The 16,208-nt window shown below is 42.0% G+C and overlaps 1 protein-coding gene across 1 annotated transcript in view; it reads right to left on the reverse strand.

Annotated features, from left to right (window-relative positions):
• The window catches only part of SMURF2 (SMAD specific E3 ubiquitin protein ligase 2), a 1,110,500-nt gene that overhangs the window by 121,088 nt on the left and 973,204 nt on the right, over nucleotides 1-16,208 (reverse strand). The gene's annotated exons all lie outside the window — the stretch shown is intronic.

Genomic DNA, 16,208 nt, shown 5'->3' on the forward strand with positions numbered 1-16,208 from the left:
CAGCTGATTGGAATTCAAGGCATCTCCGAGATTAGAGAGACAGGAAGTGGAGTGTGAATCTGTTCAAAAGAATTCAAAATATTTGGGGTCCCTTGGAGGTGGATCTGTTTGCCTCGAGATTAACTTTCCAGTTGCCTCTGTATTACAGTTGAAGAGCAGATCCTCAAGTGGAGGCAGTGGGTGCTTTTCAGCAGGTGTGGCTGAATCTTCAGGGTTATGCTTTTCTTCCGCTTCTATGACACAGAGGGTGCTGTTAATGCTGAGGGGACAAAAATGCCAGATTGTTCCGATAACTCCATTTTGGGCAGCACAACCTTGGTTTCCAGGTTTGCTGGAGTTGGTAGTAGAAGAACCTTATTTAATTCCTATGTTAGAGGAGATGTTAATAGGTCAAGGTGCAGAGATTCATCCGTTGGTTGTAGAGGTTTTTTTTAACCTTCTTGTTTGGAAGATTTCTGGGGAGGAAAGCAGTTTGAAGGTCTTTCGGAAGAAGCTCAGGAGTTGCTCAAGGAATCTTGGGCACCTAAAACAAGGAAGAGATATATTGGAGTCAGGAGGAAATGGGTTGGTTGGTGCTTGGCGAGAGATGTGGATCCCGTGGAGGCATCTCCCGTAGTTTTTTCTAATTATTTATCAAGTTTGTTTGAGAAGGGTCTTTCTTATAGGACTATTAATTATTATAGGTCGGCGGTAGCAGCAGGTCATGCCCCAGTTGAATGTTTTTCCATAGGATGGCATGTTTTGGTTTGTAGAGTGATGAAGGGGATCAAGTTAAGGAGACCACCTAAACATAGTTATTTATGGGACATAAATTTAAGTTTAAAAAGGATAGAAAGTTGGCCTTGAATTCTTTTTTATCCTTACGGTAGTTGAGTAACAAGGTTGCAACACTTTTAGGTCTAATCTCTTTCAGAAGGGTATCAGATGTTCGTGCTTTGGAAGTAAGTGCTAGATTTTATAACACAGATGAGGTGATATGCAACATTTCGAAAAGAACAAAGACAAAGTCGATTTTTTACCCTAGGTTTGATGACCATCCGCAGTCTTGTGTTGTACGATGTTTAAAGGAGTATGAGAGTAGAATGGCTGAATACAAAAAGGATGGAGTAGATCAGTTATTGCTTTCGTACGGTAGGCCATTTAATCCAGTAAGTGCTGCGACTATTGCTCGTTGGGTGAGATGATGTAGGTTAGAATTTGGAGTGGATATGTTGAAGTTTGGAGCGCATTTAGTAAGAGGGGCGATGGCAAGTAAGGTGTTTTTGCACGATTTTATCATAAGCCTACAGAACATGTTTCAGCGGTGGTAGTATCACAGCTTTGAACATGCATAATGCTAGCCTCAGGTCTTGACATCAAATGTAGATTCTCCTAGTTTACATGACCAGAGAACCTAGATTTCATTAAAGACAAAGAGGCTAGTATTATCTCACCCTTCCTTCTCAGATAGGTTAAAGAAGGGAAACTGATAGTGACTCCTGAGGCGGAAGCCGGGAGGGCGAAAGACATCTTTTTAAAAATTATTGTGATACCATGTACCTTTTAATTACTGCTTGATCCTTGCTTCTCCTGAACAGCGCGCCTCGCGCTGCAACGCTTGTTTACATCTTGGTCGCCATTCCTGACGGCGAGGCGAGCCACGAGACACGCCCACCTCGGTTGGCCACGCCCCCTCACCAAACCTATAAATAGTGCGCGCAGATCTCTAAGCGCGACACTGATAGAGACTCCTGAGGCGGAAGCCGGGGAGGGCGAAAGACATCTTTTTAAAAATTATTGTGATACCATGTACCTTTTAATTACTGCTTGATCCTTGCTTCTCCTGAACAGCGCGCCTCGCGCTGCAACGCTTGTTTACATCTTGGTCGCCATTCCTGACGGCGAGGCGAGCCACGAGACACGCCCACCTCGGTTGGCCACGCCCCCTCACCAAACCTATAAATAGTGCGCGCAGATCTCTAAGCGCGACACTGATAGAGACTCCTGAGGCGGAAGCCGGGAGGGCGAAAGACATCTTTTTAAAAATTATTGTGATACCATGTACCTTTTAATTACTGCTTGATCCTTGCTTCTCCTGAACAGCGCGCCTCGCGCTGCAACGCTTGTTTACATCTTGGTCGCCATTCCTGACGGCGAGGCGAGCCACGAGACACGCCCACCTCGGTTGGCCACACCCCCTCCAACGCCCCGACCAACCAACATAAATTATGTGCCTTGGCAGGAAGCGCAGCGGACGAGCGCAGCGGGCGCGACGATTGCGCGCCGAAGGCGCGCTTAAGGCAAGCTCGTCTGCGCTCGTCCGCGACCGTCCGGGGCAAGGGGCACGCCACTCCGCTTGCTTTACCACCTACTCACCTGCCCAACTGCGCTGCCTTCGGGGCCCTTGGCCGTTACCTGCCTCCACCTGCTCCCACATCTTGTCTCTTGGCTTAGCTCCTCTTGCCCCTCTGACAATACCTTGGCCACAACCTCTGCCCCCGACTCCCTCTAGCGGTAGCGCTTCTCCAGCTGCTTCTAGGTCTCTTACGGCGTTCTATCTGAACACTAGGTCTGCAGTTGCCCACGCCCATGAACTTTCGGTCCTGCTGGATCTCCATGCCCCCGACCTTCTTTTCTTAACAGAAACCTGGTTCCGCGACGACTCCCTCCCCACCTTATTGGCTACTCTACCAGCTCCATATTATGCTATTCGTGCCGACCGGGCTAATGGCAAAGCTGGAGGTGGGGTGGCGGTCATCGCTTGAACCGACCTCCCCTTTCAGCCCCTGTCCCTTCCTGATATCGCTACTACGGAATTTTTAGCCATCCGTACCACCTCCATCACGCCCCCTCTCACCTGTATTCTCATCTATCGTCCCCCCCAATCTCCCTTATTGTTCCTTCCGGATTTCTTGGAAGTTCTGGCTACTATCACTGTCAACAACTCTTCCATTTTACTTTTGGGTGATTTTAATTTTTGGCCTTCTGACCAAGCCGAATGCCCATCTTCCAAGGAGTTCTCAGTTACCCTTTCCTCCCTTAACTTTACTTCCCACATTCACTCTCCCACCCATGTCAAAGGTCACACTCTCGACCAGATCTGGTCCTCCAATTGTCCCGTTGAATCCCTTTCAATCTTACCCTGCACCTGGTCCGATCATCACCTGATTTCCTTTTCTCTTCCCATTCACCCCCCGATCAAGCCCCCGCTCCCCAAAAACACCTGGGTTCGAGCATGGGGCCGAGTAGACCCTAACAGTCTATCCTCCATACTCACTTCCTCCGCTCCCCTCCTCCAAGACCTATCTACCTGTTCCCAGGTCACGGCCATTGACCAATGGCTCTCTGCAGGCTGTGACACCATTGCTCCTCTGAAGCGGGTCTCAACCAAACGAGAGAAGGACGCCAACCAGTGGTTTAATCAAGATCTTAAAGCCACTAAACTGGCGGTGCGGCGTGCGGAGCGGGCTTGGAGGAAAAACTACTGCCCCTCCTTACGCTTAGAGTTTATAAACATCCTGACCCTATATAAGAAAAACATCCTTGAGGCAAAAACCATCTACTTTTCCTCCAAAATCCTCGCAGCCGAAAGCAAATCGAAGGAAATCTTTTCGATTGTTCACAATCTAGCGTACTCGGACAGAACCTCTCTCAAACCCACCCCTTCTCTGGAACTCTGTCACTCCCTAAATAATTTCTTCATTCAAAAAATCGAAACCATTAAAACCAATATTCCCCCTCCTTCCCCTACCTTTGTGGACCCTCAGTGTCCTCCTCCCAAGGACCATCTCACCACCCTCCCACCTCTAACTAAGGAATCAATAAATGCCATAATTCCACTTGTTAAATCAGGGTCCCCGCTAGATCCCTGCCCGGCTCATATCCTCCGTCATATCTTCTCTAACTGCCCAGATCCCCCCCTTCACCTTCTCAACAGCTCCTTATCCCAGGGTGTGGTACCCAACTCACTTAAATCTGCTGTAATAGTCCCTATCCTGAAAAAGCCTGGTGCCGATCCATCTATTCCAGCCAATTTCCGCCCCATCTCTCTCCTACCTTTCCTGGCGAAAGTACTCGAGCGTCACGTCACCTACGCCCTGAGTTCTTTCGTGGAGAAGAACGGGGCTCTTGCCCCCCGCCAGGCTGGGTTTCGCCCCGCACACTCCACGGAGTCGGTAGTGCTCTCAGTCCTTGATAACCTCAGGGAGGGAATGGATACCAACCAACCTCAGGCCCTGGTTCTCCTCGACCTCTCAGCCGCCTTTGACACGGTGGACCACTCCATCTTACTTTCCCGTGTCAGGGCGGCGGGGATCGGGGGTACCGCGTTGGTCTGGTTATCCTCCTTCCTGAGGGATCGCACCCAGGCTGTCCGCCTGGGTGACTTCACTGCAGACTTCCGTGACGTTCAGTGCGGGGTTCCCCAAGGTTCCTCCCTTTCCCCCCTCTTATTCAATCTTTACATCTCCCCCCTTATCTTTTCATTGCAACAAATGGAGGTCACCGTATTTAATTATGCGGATGACCTCCAGCTTGTGTTCAACCTCTCCTCTTCCCCTGATTCTGTCTCCAACTTTCAAACTATCATGATTCACATCCGAGACTGGATGAACCACAACCATCTTAAGCTCAACCCAGATAAGACTGAGCTGGTGTTGACGGGTGGTTCATCCAGCCCCTGGTCCCCCATTTTCTGGCCCCCTTCCCTTGGTGCCCCACCTGTTCCCTCCACCTCGGTTAAAACCCTAGGCATCAAGCTCAATTCACAACTCACCCTTCACTCCCAGGTGAGCTCTGTGGTTTCTTCCTCCTTTCTGGCTCTTCGCACCATTCGCAAGGTGTCCCGTTTCTTTTTTTTTGATGCCCTAAAACTTATCACTCTTGCCATGGTCGTATCCCGCCTGGATTATGGCAACGCCCTATATGCAGGTATCCCTGCATATAGTCTTCGGCGTTTGCAGCAGATCCAGAACCAGGCGGCACGCCTGGTGTTCAAACTCCCTAAATCCTCCCACACCACTCCCCTTTTGAAAGCTTTACATTGGCTTCCCGTCTGGGCCCGTGTCCAGTTTAAGCTTGCATCTATCACCTTCCAAGCACGACTGGGCACGGCGCCAGCTTTCATCTCCTCGGAGATCATTCCCTACGTTCCATCTAGGGAACTGAGGTCATCTTCCCAATCCCTTCTCACTGTCCCACGGTTCCGAAGAAAGAAATGGGGAGGCTCGAAGTTTGCGACTCTCGCCCCGACTTTTTGGAACTCTCTGCCTGCAAAACTCAGGGCTTCAACCTCATATCTGTTATTTCGGAAACAACTCAAGGCATACCTTTTTGCCAAATCCTTTAATTAATACCTTAGTCTCTCTGTCTTCCCCTAACCCGGGACTTCTTCTCTGACCTCTTTCAGTTTTTAGCGCCAAGAAACCGCTGGTGTACGTGCGCTGTACAAATAATTTTAAATAGAAAATAGAAATAGAAATAGGGTGGAGGCTTGGTATGGAAAATTTTGAGTCATTTAAGACAGAGTTAGATTTTTTGATATTATGATTTACATTAATTGCAGTATTCATTCAATGTTATGCTGTGTTTATTTCATAGAGAATCCTTAGAGATGGAAAATAGAAGCAGACAAGAAGAATCTGGAAGAAAGGCTAAACTTTTTTTCGTTTTACTTTGGTTGAAGTACAGGAAGATCCTTGGAGCAGCTAAAAGAGGAAGATGGCTACTGTGTTCTGGTATACGACTGTGGTGGAGTTTTAATTCTTGAATTTTAGGTGTGCTTAAGATATGCTTTAAAGTGCTGCCGTATGGAGTGGCAATAAAAGTTATGCATAATGCTAGCCTCTGTGTCTTTAATGAAATACAGATTATCTGATCATTTAAAGTAGGAGATCATCTAGATGTGTGAAACAGGAGAGCAATTTTTCTCTTCGGCCCCAGATCTGGTCTTAGAATCCGATGCAAGATATAGTCAACTCTTGACTGGGAGTAAATGGCCAGAGCAGGGGTCATAACTGCACATACATTGTTTAGAGATGCTTGCAATCCAAACACTTGAAATAAACTAGTTGTTCAATTCTCTTGTGCATGAACAATCTGTCCACGGTCAAGTATGTAAATCACCTATAATGGATGTAGGAAGCTGACTCTGTATATACCATGTCAAAGTAAGGTATAGTGTGCACCGATTCCAGTGGAATTTTGTGGTAGTGTAGTTGAGCAGGTAGGCTTATCAGGGGGCTGTGTTAAGGATTTGTTGTACACTTAGGCAAGAAAAGATTACACACAATCAATGACTAATCCGAGACGAATCGTGTGCAAAAATATTACTTAGCACCAAAGACACTTTGCTGCAGTACAATACGTTTTGTGTAATCACAGTTTTTAAGTATAAAAAGTGGACACTTGGTGCATATCTCAAACAGTTCAATGTTAACCTATGAAGGATATACAACGTTTTACGTTCATGACTCACAAGTCCAGAATCCATGCTGGGCAAGGGTCAGGTAAATGTAGAGTCTGTAACACCAGCAGCACTAGGGCGGCCGGTTGCAGAGGTCAAATGCAGTCACTGGGACCCAATGTTAGTCAATGGAGACTGGGGACAGACAAAGAGGTGCCGGTTGCAGGTGAGTAAAATCTGAGTTGGTTGTCAATATCCGGGGGTTAAGACCAGAAATGGGTGGGGGGGGGCCACAAGGCAGCACCAAACACACACCCTCAACGGCACAGAGACGATCGGGCGCAGAGTGGCAACACAGCGTCCACGCCCAATGCAAAGCAATGGGATCTGAAGATTTCGAACAAAGGGTGCAGGCTCAGACCAGGAGGCTGGACAAAGGGACCCAGTGGCTCTGGAGGTAAAGTCGGGATGTTGAAGGGCACCATCAGTCGGGCTCCCCAAAGCCTGGGGGCTGCAGGGGTGTCCTTTGAGGTCAGGAGATCCTTACTGGAGCCTTTCACGGTTAGGGGGGTCCTTTGTGTTGAGGCTGCAGGCGTCATCGTGGAGTCCAAGAGAGGTCACTCTGGAGTCGACTCGAGCTCAGGACTGCTGGTGAATTTTCTTAGGATAGTTGTGCCCCTTCGACATGGGCTGGAGGCGTTTGGTACAGAGGTAGGTCCGGTGTTCTGGTTGGGCAGCTCAGCAGGGCAATGGAGCTCTAACTTGTTGGTTTATTGTGGACAGGGCCCACTGTCCTCAGGAGTTCTTGGTCTTTAGGGAAGGCAGGCAGTACTGCCTAGGTTGTCAAGGTCGCTGTGCCTGTAGGACGAGTCGCTTTTTAGCACAGGTATCTTTGAGGGCTGTAGACAGGCTAAGTAGGACTCAAGTCAGTTGCCGTCTGGAGTCGTCACTGCTGCATGGCTCTTCCATCCTTCTTTGGATCACCAGGAATATGAGGATCAAGGTTCAGGGGTGCCCCTAAATGCTCAATTTAAGGGTGTTACAGGTACTGGCAGGTAGTAACCAATGGGTTACTTACCTGTAGGGTAACCTGCACCCTCTGTATGTCCACTCCCTTTGGGTAGGGGTCATACTGCTGACCCTATTGGCTAAAATCCTTACAAACAATATGGAGGATTTTCACTTCAGCTCAGGACACCCTAGGGTTGGTCCTGGCTGAGATGGGACACCTATCCCGATTACTAATTTTCCCACCAACCTTGCATACAAAAGTGGGGCTTAGTCAGGGGGCGGGCATCTCCGCTATCTCCACTAGCTGGAGAGGCCCTGGATAGCATAAGGGCAAGGAAGCCTTTGAGGCTCACCACCCTTGAATGCTGTTCCTGCTTGGGGGTAGGTGTGAAGCACTCCACCTAGAGCAGGCTTTGTTTCTGACCCACAAGAGCACAAGGCTCCCACTTTGGGGTATCAGAAACATGTCTCAAAGTATCAGGCTAGTGCAGACCAGTCAGCTGCACACTAGCGGTTGTATAGGTTATCAGGGGGCTCCTCTGAGGAGCCCTGTGAGTGCATTGATTAATTAATCCAACACTGGCATCAGTGTGGGTTTGTTAGTCGGAGATGTGTAGTACCAAACATCTAGGGATTCGGTGATGCCATCATGGAGCTGTGGAACTCATACTTACAAGCTCCCAGCCCATGTACTCAGTATGGCTTCACCATGCACTTATAACTCCCAAGAACATATTTAAACACTATAGGGGATTATCTGCTCATGCAGTTATGCCCTCACCATGAGGTATAGTGAACCATGCCTCAGGTCTGTGAGGCTTGCAGTAGGGGTGACTTACCTTTGTCTCAAAAATATTTTTTAAGAGCAGGGAGTGGTCCCATGGACCACTCCCTACACAAAAAAAATATATATTTTTTAATTTTGTCTTTTTAAATGCACCCAGTTTTCCTTTAAGGAAAAGGTGCTTTATTTAAATGCAATCACAGACATGGTGGTCTGCTGACTCTAGCAGGCCACCGTCCCAGTGATGACAGCGATTTCTAATGGGTCGCAAATTGCAATCTACCTCATATTCATGAGGTAGGTTGATTTGCGACCCGCTATGTATCGTCAAATGAAACTCTATGAGTTTCATACATTAGGAATAGTGATTTCCTAATTGCGATTGGCAGAGAATCGTAATTAGGTAATCACAATTCCCAAGGTTCTTACATCTGGCCCATAGTTACATATTTATTTCAACAGTTTCAAGGCATCCTGCCCCTAGTTTAGAAATTTGCGAATTGAGCCAGGCATTTTCTAAAAATCCTTTTCTTTTTGCATTGTAAATACTAAAAGTCCTTTTATTTTTGCATTGTAAATAGTCTTTATACTCCACATTAAGCAATGATACCGAAGACAACCGCCACACTTTAAAGTGTTATAGTTTGTAATGCTTTATGGTTCTTTGTATGATTTGATGATTCAAGGTCTTTAGCTTAATGACTGGATTATTAATAATTAATAGAGACTTTGTGGTATAGCGTAATTACAGAAAATTCGTAATATCAATTTTGCTCCTCATGCATAATAAACATAAAACATTGAGATTAACTTGTTATACAGTAGTGGGAGTATATACATGATCTACAAGGATACGCTCAGTTATACAAAATAACATCCTCAACTAACATTTAATGAGCTAATATCCATAATATCTTTTACTAACAGATTTACGCTACTCATTGTTTCCTTTGATCAACTGCTTGACTCTTGAAAGTTATCTTTATTTAACCGTCAAAATATCAGTTTTCAAATTATAGTTCACGGGCAGATGGAAGAAACTTTAATTGCCTTTGAATCAAAATATCTTTCAAACATGTTGTCAGAGTCCAGCCTTACTATGAGAAGCCATCTTTCTATTACAGAGAGCCAAACCTGAGCGCATCAAGCATGACCCCCCTTCCCTAATCTCTTTTTACAACAACCCTATATTTCATAAAATATTAAAGGAAGTTGGAAGGTTGCAATCATTTATGAAAGCTACAAATGAAGTTCAATCGATACAGGAGAGATAGATGGCAACAGTTTCTGAAATGGAGCACTGTTTCAAAGATTGACCAGATACTATAATACTGCTAAGATTTTTGATCTGGAGTGTGATGTTCAAACACGAAAACCCCATACTGAAGGATCATGACTGGCATAATAATTTGATAATATATGGCTTGCAAGATGGTGTTGAGGGTAGAGATCCTGTTTCATTTGTTAAAAACATTAATTCCTGAACTAACTGGCTTGCTGCTTTTTACTACAACCAATATTTAAAGTAGTCCGAAACTTGCAGGACCGAACATGTAACCTCATATACAAAACCTCATGGAATTATTATGCTCTTTTCAGAGTATACAGATCTCCTACAAGTGGTAAAAGCAGCTAAGGATAAAAAGAAGCTTGCTTTTCAGGTCATCATATTTATATTTCAAGACTTTTCTAATCCAAGGAAAATAATATTTTTTTAAGGCCTACTCTTCGTCAACTAAATATAAGATATGGCATTGTTCATCTTATTACTTGAAAATCATTTACAATGGAATGTTATTCAATCCTTTGATAAACTAGCAGCGTTTGGACTTTACATTCAAAAGAATTGCGTTATGGTTATGAAAACTACAGTTGTTAAAGCTTAATTTTGTGTGTTTTATTATATACTAATTTGTGCAATAACTTCATTATTGTTACTTTATAACTTCGCTGGCCCTCTTCTGATATTGTCAGGTTAGGTTTCCACTGGTTTTATTTTTTTTGCTATGTTTTATATGAGGGTCATTTTTCCTGGTATTGGTACTCTTGTCAAAAGACAGAAGGGGTTGTCTCACTTTTTAAAATTAAATACCACTATTGCCTTTTTACAGGACTCTCACTGTAAAGATGATGAGTCTGCGATACTGAAATGTGTATGTGTTGGTAATGTGTTTCTCCGCCTTCTAAAGGGAGTAAAGTAGGTGTTGATATTTACTTTCACAAAAGTCTTACTTTAGAAATTATTTCACAAGAGTTTGATTCTAATGATAGATGGATTCTTGTGGATTTTCTAGTAGATAAAATGTGTTTTTCCTGGTCTGATAGTAAAGTTAAATTAGTTACTATTTCCAATGTGTATAACATTTTAGATAGGCATTTCAATGATATTTTAAATCTTTTCACTGATAGGAAATCCAAATGTAAATGTGTTCTTCATACATCGAATAAAGCTTTGAAATCAGCTATATCGTCTGGAGTGTTATCTAATGTCTGAAGGTTTTGTAACCTGTCAACTAATTAATAATAAAGACATTTATAAAGCGCCTAGTTACTTCTAATATATTGTCCTGCGCTGAGGTTTTTCTCCAGAATACAGATCCAAGCACCAACCAAAAGCAGCGTCAATCAGATCGATCTGAATAACCAAGCTCTTTAATTTTTTTGAAATGGTAATTACGTTTTTTCCCCGTCAGAGAGAGGGGAAGAGAATTCCACATCTTGGGTGCTAGAAAACTGAAATAGCATCCCCTGATGTGTACTATTTTTACAAAAAGGAAAGCTCCTGCTAATATTAAATCCCTTCTAGAAAAGTAGGATTTAACAAAAGAATGCAGATAACACAGGCCTTTATTTTTAAAGATTCTATAACATTAGCACACAGCTTTAAAAACAAAAACGTCTCTCATAGGCAGCCAGTGCAGTTTATCAAGAGCAGAGCCCGTAGAAAACCACCTTGGGAGATTTAACAGTAGATGGGCGACGGCGTTCTGAACACGCATGAGTCTCACCAGTCATTGCAGTAGTCATGCCTAGCTGTAATAAGGGCCTGGACTACTGTCTTTCTAGCGGTCTTTGGGAGGAATCAGGATCTTTTTTAGGGTTTTTAAGATCCCAACACACTTTTCCACTGGACTCGTAATTTGATGCCTCAGATTCCATGCCTAGATCCTTAATTTTTAGCTTGGGAACCAGTAGTGACCCAAGCGCATCAGGCCACCTAGAAGAGGACCAAATCGAAGGCTGCTTACTTAGAATAAGGATCGTCATTTTCCCAGCACTCAGCTTCAGGCAACTGAGGTCCATCCATTCAGCCACCTCCGAAAAACAGGACCTCAGCAGAGCGTATTACGTATCATCGGTGTATAATACGATAATAAAACCGTAACGCTCAATAATATCAGCCAGGGGGCGCATAGAGAGATTGAATAAAGTAGGGCTCAGAGAAGAGCCCTGCAGATCCCCTTGCTGCAATGGAAAAACCGTAGATGAAAAAGGATTTTGTGCACCGGAAACATTTTGGTTCTGAAGAAAAGAGGCAAGCCACTGTAGGGCCTTGTAGCCGATACCACAACTCCACAGCCATTTGACTAAGAGGCTGTGATAGATGGTATCGAGGGCTGCAATGAGGTGCAGCATTAACACTGCTGCAGTTTTGCCTCGGTCAACAACTTGATGGATAGATTCAGAGGCAAACAGTAACGCAGACTCTGTGCTATAATGCGGACGAAAGCCCAACTGGGTCCTGTGAAGAAGTTCTTTTGCCTTGATGAATGTCAAACGTTGTAGGCTTATATATTTCACTGCCACTTTAGAGAATAAAGGAAGAAGTGAAATGGGTCTAAAGTTTTCAGGTTTAGTGGGATCAAATAACGGCTTCTTGAGAAACAGAACTAAAGATCTATTAAATAGTTCACAGAGCACAGGTAGTATTGCAGCCATCCCTCATTCCAAAATAGCAGGGGATGCTGGATCAACAGGAGCAACTGAGCTCTCGTTCTTCTCTACTTAATGGTACGGTATCTCATATTGATTACATTATGTTTAATAAATTCATTAAACATTCCTTAAATGTGCACAAAAGGGATCCATTTATATATCAGATCGGGCTCCTATTGCTACTACATTTGAGATATCCAAGATTGGCTTAGAGATTGGTATATGTAGATTTAATAAGCATCTTCTCTCTGAGAAACATTTTCATATAGAAGTTCTTTTTTTTTTTAACGATACGTTCTTTAAATTTAATAACTGTTAATAAATCTTTGCTCAAGTAGGTTTCCAGACCGGGGTATTCTATGAAATTTGTAAATCCTGTCCCCAAGTAAGTTCAGTAATTGGTTGGTCCTGGACAGGAGTCTCTAATAAAATGTAAAGTATTTTAGATAAACAATCACTAATAACTAAATATTCACTATCAAATGAATGAGGAACAGAATGTTTAAACTTCAAAGTACCACAATGTCACCCTCAACAATTTCTTTAAATCATGAAATCCTCTCATCTCCTGATTTTTTCCAACACAAAGATCTATTTTCCATTTTTTAAATATTTGTTATACAAGATTAAGAAGTGTGAAACATCGGTTGTGAAGAGGATTTTGAAAATTAGAGCCCTTTAGTAATACTTTTACATGTTGCTAGAATGGGAAATCAATTAATGCTAGGCCAAATTTGACACATGTATTTTTTCTTGTTAGAGAAAAGCCAGACAAACGATCACTCTAGAGTGACCCAAGTTAGAAGAGAAGTCATAATGTAATTATAGAGTAATGCACAAACTTGTGTCAGAATAAAATAAATGTGATATGTTTTAAAATATGGAAATCTAACACCACAATTAGATTTAGCATTTTTAAGGATAGGAAATGCAATTCTTGGGGGCTTTTTCCCCATACAAAATGAAGGCATAAGGAATCAATTTTCTTTAATAAGTTTACAGATATTGTAAAAGGAATCGTGCATAATAAGTAAAGCATATTAGGAAAAATAATTTTAAATTTATCTAATCGTCCACACACGATAGAATAAACACATTACGTTATACTTTAAAAAATATTATAATTACTACAATTATTAATATTGGATGAAAATTAAATAACTTAGTATTTCATTTTTTCAGGAGACCACATAATAGAAGTACCTAAGAACATATATTGGAAGCAGTAGTTACGTAAAGGTCAGATTTCAATGGAGTTTAAATGATATTGAGAAACTACCAATTCACCTAAGAAATATTTTAATGAAGTCAGGGGATAACGCATATAAAATAACACCATCAGTATAAACTGATAATTTAATTTACAATTAATCATATTTGAATCCTTTTATGTACATCTTAAACTTTCTAAAAGTGGTCCGAGACCTAAAAGAAATAATAAAGGGGAAAGAGAACATCATTGTCTAGTGTCATAATCTAAACAAAAATTTGCATAAGAATATGAATTAGCAAATAAAACATGCTCTTGCCTTAGTATATACAATTGCATTAAAGATAATACATTTGTCACCAAAACCAAACCAATGAAGTTTTAAACATATACTTCCAACGTATACAATCGAAAGCCTTTTCTGCATCAAGTTAAACATCGACTAGAGAATACTTCATCTTACAAGCTAAAGAGATTAGAAAATAGCCTGGTAGTATCAGCTGCCAATCAGCCCTTAATAACCATACATTGATCAGCTTTAACAAGGAGAGAAGCAATAGATACTAAATTTTAAGCATGAATATTTACATAAATTTTACATTTACTATTAAAGATACTGGAGTATGATTTTGCAGTGCTGATTCTCTATATCTAGTTTAGGGATTACAGTGATGAGTGCTTCAAGAAAGGTCACGATAGTTTGAGTTACATAGGAATGAGCTAAATAGTTGTAATAATTTAGGGTTAAAAAAGAAACGAAAGTGAGATAATAAAATCAATAGAAAGGCCCCCAGGACCAGGTGCTTTACCCTATTTTAGAGAACGCAAAGTGTGTAAACTTTTTCCCAACGATATAGCTTTGTCTAATTCTGAAAAATCAATTTATGTGGAATCACATTTATGGATAGACGTGAAAAAGGTATCATTCAGGATGAGTAGCATTATAATCAACAGTTTATAGATCTTTATATTTTTCAAATAATTTATATATATCTACATCTGAAAATCAACTGATAAATCCATTTAATGAATACTACAAGTAAATATTACATTCTTGTTTAACCTTCAAATAATTAACAATTCTTATTCATGAAAGTACATTACAATCATTTAAACTAATATGTTTTTTCAAATTTAACAACTAGGAGGTCATTTAGCATCAAGGATGATCTAGTAGTGACATATGTTCAAACAATGTAAAACATTTAAGTAGATTTAGATAGTGGGCATTTTATTCCTTTATCTTCTTGGCAACATATGCTACAGCTAACAGTATCCCAATTCATTCATTTATTTTTCATATAATAAAAGGCCACCAATTACCCAAAAATCGAGTACTCATTGTAAGATGACTTCAGCATCTGTCTCTTCTTGAGAAGACAAAACAACTCCATGGAAATATTTGGCCACAAAGCCAATGAACCAGAAAGTGAAGAAGGTTATCTGTATCTTGACATTGATGGAGAAGGTTTTCCACTTGTGGGTGGTCTTGGTCTCAAAGGGGGTCTTCACGGCAGGTGTTGAAGGAGGTATTGACATTGAAAGAGGTATCAGCGTCAAAACTGAGCGCATCAATGTCAAAGTAGACCCATGCCTCAATGGTGAGAAGTTGGATCTGTACTAGTTCTCAACGTCCATGGCCTTGATGACGAATGGGAATGTAATCTTTTCTCCTGCTTACGCCCGTCTTTAGCTCTACCCTTCAGGGTATGCTTAGAGTATGTAGAGGAAGCAAGGTAGCAAGCACTGTCTCTTATATCCCTTGGAGTGCCCGGACGTCGCCTTTTGGTGCCCCCCCCCACCTCCCTTCCCGTAGGCCACGCAGCCTACATTTCTACCTATCCATTAGGGCATGCCTGGGCATCTTTTGGTAGACAGATATGAGAGAGGCCTGTCTGGGCTTCCTTCTTCCCAGAGGTATGGCACTTCATATATAGTGAAGGTTTTCTGACTGGAAATTAGAAAGATTCCTGGCAGAAAATAAATGACAAGCACACTTAGTCCCAAAGGACTATGGGTGAGATGGATTTCAGGTGACCGGACTGCAACCTCTAAGGCATGATGGGACACCGAAGGCACAACAGGTTTCTTTTTTATCATTGCTTGGGGTAGCCTACCTGCTAGCAATATCCTTTCTTTTTTCCTTTCAAAATGGTTAGTGAAAGAGGTTTTATGATCACTATTAATATGATGACTGTTTATGGTAATTGGAAGTCTTTTATTAAATGAAAAAAAGTAAATATTGCAATGTTTAGCCTTTCAAAGGCTGTAAAAACAATAGTTTTTTTCTACTTAAGTGGACGTTTCTACTGAAAATCTTTGCACAGAAGTACATTTTTGTTGTATATATTTGGCTAAGTGCACCCGGATCCCGTGCGTGGGTGGGAACAATTCAGTGCTTCTGATTATTATTGATGAGGATCCCCTGGAAGAAAACACTGGCTATACTGTGATCATGAATGATCCAAGAAGCATATATCGAAGAGAGCATGAATAAACGGTAACAGTTTCACAAATTACTTTTATATACTATTAATACTTTCTAGAGAGTTTCCGTATCAATTCCTTTACTTCAGCTGAGGTTTGATTCACTGGTACTCCTGCTCAGCTGGGGGCAAATGAAATTTTTGATGCTTCAAAGTACTACCTTTTTATTCTAACACCCTCTTCTGAGCCAATCGCGCACACACCTCTGACGTTTTTATATACATGATTCCCTAGATCTACTACAATCAGTCAAGACCGACTTAAACACAGTTCTGAAACATGGCTAAATAACTCAACCAAAAAGTTGAAGTCAAATTTCAAAAACAGTCTTAAATCCTCGTTCTCAGATTTATAACAATGTGACATTCACATGAAGGACTTTAATACATTTTAAAATA

Source organism: Triturus cristatus, chromosome 7, assembly GCF_964204655.1.
Source record: "Triturus cristatus chromosome 7, aTriCri1.1, whole genome shotgun sequence".
NCBI classification, from domain to species: domain Eukaryota; kingdom Metazoa; phylum Chordata; class Amphibia; order Caudata; family Salamandridae; genus Triturus; species Triturus cristatus.